This window comes from Pleurodeles waltl, chromosome 8 (genome assembly GCF_031143425.1).
Source record: "Pleurodeles waltl isolate 20211129_DDA chromosome 8, aPleWal1.hap1.20221129, whole genome shotgun sequence".
Taxonomy (NCBI): domain Eukaryota; kingdom Metazoa; phylum Chordata; class Amphibia; order Caudata; family Salamandridae; genus Pleurodeles; species Pleurodeles waltl.
Window position 1 is genome coordinate 1,238,762,105 of NC_090447.1, and position 6,895 is coordinate 1,238,768,999.

The window sequence follows — 6,895 nt, forward strand, 5'->3', positions numbered from 1 at the left end:
GTAATGGTGTCCCCGCACTCACAAAGTCCGGGGAATTGGCCCTAAACAATGTGGGGGCACCTTGGCTAGTGCCAGGGTGCCCACACACTAAGTAACTTAGCACCCAACCTTTACCAGGTAAAGGTTAGACATATAGGTGACTTATAAGTTACTTAAGTGCAGTGTAAAATGGCTGTGAAATAACGTGGACGTTATTTCACTCAGGCTGCAGTGGCAGGCCTGTGTAAGAATTGTCAGAGCTCCCTATGGGTGGCAAAAGAAATGCTGCAGCCCATAGGGATCTCCTGGAACCCCAATAACCTGGGTACCTCAGTACCATATACTAGGGAATTATAAGGGTGTTCCAGTAAGCCAATGTAAAATGTTAAAATTGGTCACTAGCCTGTTAGTGACAATTTGAAAGTAATGAGAGAGCATAACCACTGAGGTTCTGGTTAGCAGAGCCTCAGTGAGACAGTTAGTCACTACACAGGTAACACATTCAGGCACACTTATGAGCACTGGGGCCCTGACTAGCAGGGTCCCAGTGACACATACAACTAAAACAACATATATACAGTGAAAAATGGGGTTAACATGCCAGGCAAGATGGTACTTTCCTACAGTGGGAGGCTAGAAACAGGGACAATGGCTGCCATCAGAGAGGAGGCCAGAGCCTGGATTGATCTATGTTGGGCCGCCAAGCCAGTGTGAATGCCCTCCAGGAATGCATTTGTCTGTTGCATTTGGGCTGCCAGCCCCTGGATGGCATTCACAATGGTTGACTTCCCAACGGAGATGAATCTCAGGAGGTCAATAGCCTCCTCACTCAGGGCAGCAGGTCTAACTGGGGCAGGGATAAACAGATGTCAGGGCACTCATGAATCGAAACTCAATCCTTCATGTATGTTTTTAGTCCAAGCTTATTGTTACGTGCAAATAGCATCAAAATATCAATCAGACCGGGATTCGTGAGCAAAAAAACTCCATTTAATCTTGAAATAGGAAGTCCATCAGAGCAACAATAGCCGTCCTTGGAACCAATATCCATAATGCAACAACAGCCAACACGTGTTTCGTCCTATGAGATAATTACTCTCAAAGACTTCATCAGGGCTGTAAGAAATGTAAACAGTAACTACAATTATAATATGCACTCATCCCATTGTAAAATTCAACCCTTGTCACCGTGATTTTTGTGAAAACATGGCTATTACAATTTGTGACTTTATGTGACATAAAATTAACACATAGAAAGGACATAGAAAATGACAGAAGGCCACCATTATAAAAGCTTAAATCCATAACATGAATCAAATGTCTCTAAGATACCATGTAATCCAAATTAACAGAAAGGGTGACACGTTATCGAAAGATAGTCATGACATAAGTGTGCATGTCCTCACAAATTTGAAAACGAAAATTGCGTCCCAAGTGATCTAAACTGAAAAATGAAAACACACATAGTAATGCCAATAAAACCGTGAGTGCCAATCGAAAACACAGTGCCTTAAAAAACTGACCTGAAATAACACATTACATACCTTTCACAAAAATTTCAAAGAACTTGTAAATCCAAATCATCAGACTTAATCTGGGAATCTAAAAAATAATAATGTCCCACTTAAAAACCTAATTTATTGACACAACAGACTGTGAATGTCAGTAAGCAGTGACTAATCTTTGAAAAATTGTAAAGCCATACGGCCCAACATACCCTTATTTTGCCATATCAAACGTATGCTGAATGCTCAAAAACCGTAGCGTGAAAAGCAACTGAAAAAGTAAATAAAGTGATGTTAATTAAGTATCATGCTGCACACTAAATGCTCAGCTCAATAACAGAATGCTTTTCACTATGTTAAAGGCTAATGCCATTAACCAATACACAAGAACAAACACTCACCTATCAATTAAGAAATAACATCCTCAGTGGACCGCGTTCAAATCATCACGCAGCGCTTCTGTATCAAGTTTGTCAAAGCGAAACCGGCAACCCGGGGGGAACTCTACTTATAGCGTCCTCTCGGACGCTACTCAAAATGAAAGTGAAAAAGGACTAACGCACCCACCCGGGAGCCATCTTTAAACTGTACATTAACAAGCTATAAGGAAACTATAAACTATGCCCATTCACGGGCTACAAACAGTCATGCTTGCCAGTCCTAATCATGTGAAATTTAAAACTAGATAAGAATGACAATAGAATAGTGAACCGAAAAAACATAAACATAGAAACAAAAACAAACCGAATTCTACATTAAAACTATAGTTAAAAAAAAGAGGACACGCTACACTCATGCCATGATCATCTCCCGACCTACATGGGCATAAATCTCAAATTCGATGTAATGTACAAAGACAAAATTTACATACAGCGAAACGAAAATTATACAAATGTGAAACATCAAGGCATAATAACACATACATCTAAGGTCAAAGTCTGTAGGCAAAACCCATATATCAAAATACGTAAAACCAAATTGGTATATTGTAACACATATTCTCATATTTGAACAGATACTTATATAAGCACCCTATGAAGCACAAATTGATTGACTCCATACATCTATAACGTCTCATGTTAAAAGAATGACACAAATGTCACATTAGTCCCGTAAATAATATTCCATTTCAAAATTAGTATTGAGACCCTCCTCAACCGCTCTAAGTTTTAGGATCCAGTAGCATTCCTTTTTCCTGAGGGCTAGCTCTCTATTGCCCCCTCTGGGATCCTTAACAATGTGATCAAATCCGAAGAATTCAAAACCACGTATGTGACCCTGTTTAGAGCATTGTCTCATGTGACTCACTATAGGGTATCGTTCATCATCTTGTCTTAAGGCCCTAAAGTGTTCACCCGCCCTTACCCTAAGTGACCTAATGGTACTGCCTACATAGTAAAGATCACATTTGCAAGTAATCATATAATCTAACTGGGGCAGGGCCTGAAGTGCCTGGGGCGAAGGAGATGCCCACCCTCCTGGTTGAGCGGGGACGGGAAACAAGCTGAGTAGCTGCTGGGAGGGTGGTGCTGGTACGGGGTGGCGGCTGTACCTCTAGCTGGGGTCGGCACAGAGGTGTCTGCCACCACCAGGGAGCTTCCATCAGAGGAGGAATCCGTGTCCGAACTGTCCCCTCCTGTCTCCGCCGTCGTGCTCCCCTCGCCCTCCGTCCCAGTGGTGCCCTCACCGTCGGTGGATTCGGCCTCCTGGGTCCTGTGGGATGCAGCTCCCTCCGTCGCCGGTGCCTCTGCTCCTCCGCCAGATGATGCTTATGCAGGATGACAAAACAAAAAAGGGGTGGGGGGAAGAGACAAAGGATACACTTGGCCAATGGCACCAACAACACCACTGTTGGTATACATGACACACACACATAGGGAACAGCCCTACGCACTAGGCAATGCACTAACAGTCACAATGCTAGTCACCAGGCCATGGATAACATAACATAACATGTGTATTTGTAAAGCGCACGTTCACCCGTCGGCCTCTTGGCGCTGAATAACATATGTTTATTAGGATAGGATAGGGACACCTAACGCCAATTGTAGACTAACTGAGACCCACAGACCCCTGCCAAGTAATGGATGCCTACTAGCTTGGTTGGAGGTATTTTACATCAGAACCCTGCCCAACATTGGACCTACTCTGCAATGTCAGGCCTGGCCTAGGGGCACCCACAGGCCCACATCGCATACCTGAATACCACCCCACTAGACACAAGTTGTTTATTGGGGCACTGTGATGCCCCCAAGCACTCATCCAGCTCCGGATAGGCCACCCCCAGTATGCGGGCCATCAGGGGAGGTCAGGTTTCGACGGGCACCCCTTCCTTGTTGGGAGGCCATCCCCAGCTGGGCCTCCGCCGTCTTCTGTGCCCCGCGTCTCAGGTCCTCCCATCGTTTGCAACAGTGGGTGCTCCACCTGCTGTAGACCCCCAGGGTCCTCACGTCCTTGGTGATGGCACGCCATATACCCTTTTTCTGATGGGCGCTGACCTGCAGGGAAATGGACACAGGGAAAGGTATTAGTCCGACTGTCCTGACTGTTACACTCATGGCCCACCATGCCCCTCCCCATCCCCATTAGCACAGACATGGCCCACCATACATGCTGCACCCTGCCCAGGGCCCATCCACCACACACCCCCAACATGAGGCCTTCACACACAGCACTGCATGCATTCACGCCCCATGCATCGTACTCACGGTGTACTCACCTGTTGGTCTGGAGGCCAATACAGCATTCGGTACTGGGGTAGGACCCCATCCACCAGTCTCTCCAACTCTGCTGAGGTGAAGGCAGGGGCCCTTTCCCCAGTGACACGAGCCATGGTCAGTTCTAGACACAGGTCACAGAAGCACATGCAGTGTAGATCCCCTCCTGTTGAAGGTCACGTAGCAAGTGAGTTAACAGACAGAAAATGGCGGTGACGTCCGCAGTGGTGCATACCGTCACCGCCGGCACACATCACCATTGGCCACTGTACCCTATAGTGCCCAATGTTAACCAAAGAGGAGTTGCACTGCGGTTTTCGACTGCCTCCCGCAACGGCGCATGTCAGCGGAATTACCGGGGGTTGCAGGCCATGGCTCCTAACTGCGTCACAGTACACATATGCACCATTTGGACCTCTCTAACAAAATACTGTTACAATCACAACATGCATTGAAGTGTAGTGGTTGGAAATAAGAGATACTGACCCGCTGCTCACCATTTTGCCCCATAGATTGCAACCACTGCGGATGAATAGGAGATGGAGACATCCCTCCGTGTACAGAACCCTGGTGGACTTGGCAACAATGGAGGACAGTCACATTATCCTCACCCATAGACTGGACAGGGCCACAATTACAGAGCTGTGTGCCCAATTGGAGCCTGACATAATCTCTGCTATCCGTCACCCCACCGGGATCCCCCCCTTGTGCAAGAGCTATCAGTGCCCCATTTCCTGGCAACTGGCTCCTTCCAAGTGACAGTGGGCTTGGCAGCAGGAACGTCTCAGCCAATATTCTCAATAGTTCTGACCAGAGTGTTGTCTGCCCTGATTAAACACATGCACAGCTACATCGTTTTCCCAGAGGTGAAGGATTTGGCCACAGTGAAAGCTGATTTCTATGCAATGGGACATATCCCCAACATCATTGGGGCAATTGATGGTAGACATATTGCATTTGTCCACCCCCGGCAAAATGAACAGGTGTTCAGAAATCGAAAGAGCTTTCACTCCATGAATGTGCAGATGGTGTGCCTGGCGGACCAGTACAACTCCCACGTCAATGCACAATATCCTGGGTCTGTGCATGATGCCTTTATCCTAAGGAATAGCAGCATCCCATATGTGATGGCTCAACTCCAGAGGCACAGGGTGTGGCTAATAGGTGAGCCCTGGTTCCCACCCAGTATATGTTGGTGTATGGGGTTGGTGTGGGGCTAACAGTTGTCCCTCGATATTTGCAGGTGACTCTGGTTACCCCAACCTCTCATGGCTACTGACCCTGTGAGGAATCCCAGGACAATGGCAAAGGAATGTTACAATGAGGCACATGGGTGAACAAGAAGAGTTATAGAGAGGAACTTTGGCCTCCTAACGGCCAGGTTTTGTTGCCTCCATCTAACAGGTGGATCCCTGTACTACTCACCCAATAAGGTCTGCCAGATCATCGTGGCATGCTGTATGTTGCACAGCCTTGCCTTACGTCACCAGGTGCCTTTTCTGCAAGAGGATGAGGCTGGAGATGGCCCTGTGGCCGCAGTGGACCCTCTGGACAGTGAAGGTGAGGAGGCAGAGGATGAGGATGAGGACAACAGAAGTGCAATAATTCGTCAATACTTCCAATGACACACAGGTAAGACAGTGTAACTTAACATTTAATTGACAGTTTTGTGTTTGACATTGTCACTGGCAGGCTGGTTTCCCACTTCTATGGCCACTCACTGTACCCTTTGGCATCTCTATTTGCAGATATTTGTGCCCCACTATCGCCTCTGGTGTGTTGACTGCAACCAACTACAGGTCATTCCTATGAATACATTCCTGTACAGTTGATTTTTAATGTTTAAACCTTGTTAAACAAATACATACTTAAATCATTTGACATACTCCTTACTTGAATTTTTACAGAGGGTGTTTATTTAAGTGCTAAGAAGTAGAGTGGGATGTGCAATGAGCTGGGGTGATGGTGCAGGAAAGTCCAGGTTAGAGTCCAGTCTATTTGTATCACAGGTGCATTGTCCAAGGGGGCATAGGAAGGGGAGCAATGGCATTTCAAGGTGGACAGGGTGACAGAGTGGGACACAAGGGTGACAATCAGGAGAGTCTTATTCCCTTGAGGGGGTCTTGGCAATAGTCTCTGGCTTCTGCGTGGATCGCAGGGAACCTTTGCGGGGTGGTTCTCCCTCTGCAGGGGAAGGGGTGCTGGTGGCCTGTTGGTCTTACGGCGGGGCCTCCTGTCCACTAGCGGCAGCGGAGGTGGATGGCTGTTCATCAGTTTGGTTGGTGGCAGAGGCCCGGTGGGGTGCCACTGCCTCCCTCATAGTGTTGGCCATGTCTGCCAGCACCCCTGCAATGGAGGACAGGCTGGTGTTGATGTCCTTTAAGTCCTCGCTGATCCCCAGGTACTGTCCCTCCTGAAGCCATATGTTTTCCTGCAACTTCTCCAGTATCTGGACCCAGCGTATCCTGGGAATGTTGGTATGCTCCCAGGATCGCGGTGAGTGCCTCCTGGAGAGTCAGTTCCCTGGGCCTGTCCTCCCGCTATTGCACAGCGGTCCTCCCAGCTTCCCTGTTGTCCTTTGCCTCTGTCCCCTGAACCGTGTGCCCACTGCCACTGACCTCAGGTCCCTGATCGTCCTGTGTATGTAGGGTGGCCTGGGGTCCCTGAAGTGGTGGACACACTGCTGATTGACAC

The 6,895-nt window shown here is 47.7% G+C and overlaps 1 long non-coding RNA gene across 2 annotated transcripts in view; it reads right to left on the reverse strand.

Moving 5' to 3' along the window:
• LOC138249207 (uncharacterized) overlaps positions 1-1,976 on the reverse strand; it is an 86,835-nt gene extending 84,859 nt beyond the window's left edge. Inside the window, exons 1-3 of one of the 2 annotated variants that reach the window (XR_011194784.1) lie at positions 1,886-1,976; positions 1,697-1,755; positions 1,524-1,581 (exon numbers count right to left, since the gene is read on the reverse strand). This is a non-coding gene — a long non-coding RNA (uncharacterized lncRNA). The remainder of the gene's footprint in view (positions 1-1,523; positions 1,582-1,696; positions 1,756-1,885) is intronic. The other variant, XR_011194783.1, reaches the window with a different exon arrangement.
• Between the last annotated feature and the right edge of the window lie 4,919 nt (positions 1,977-6,895).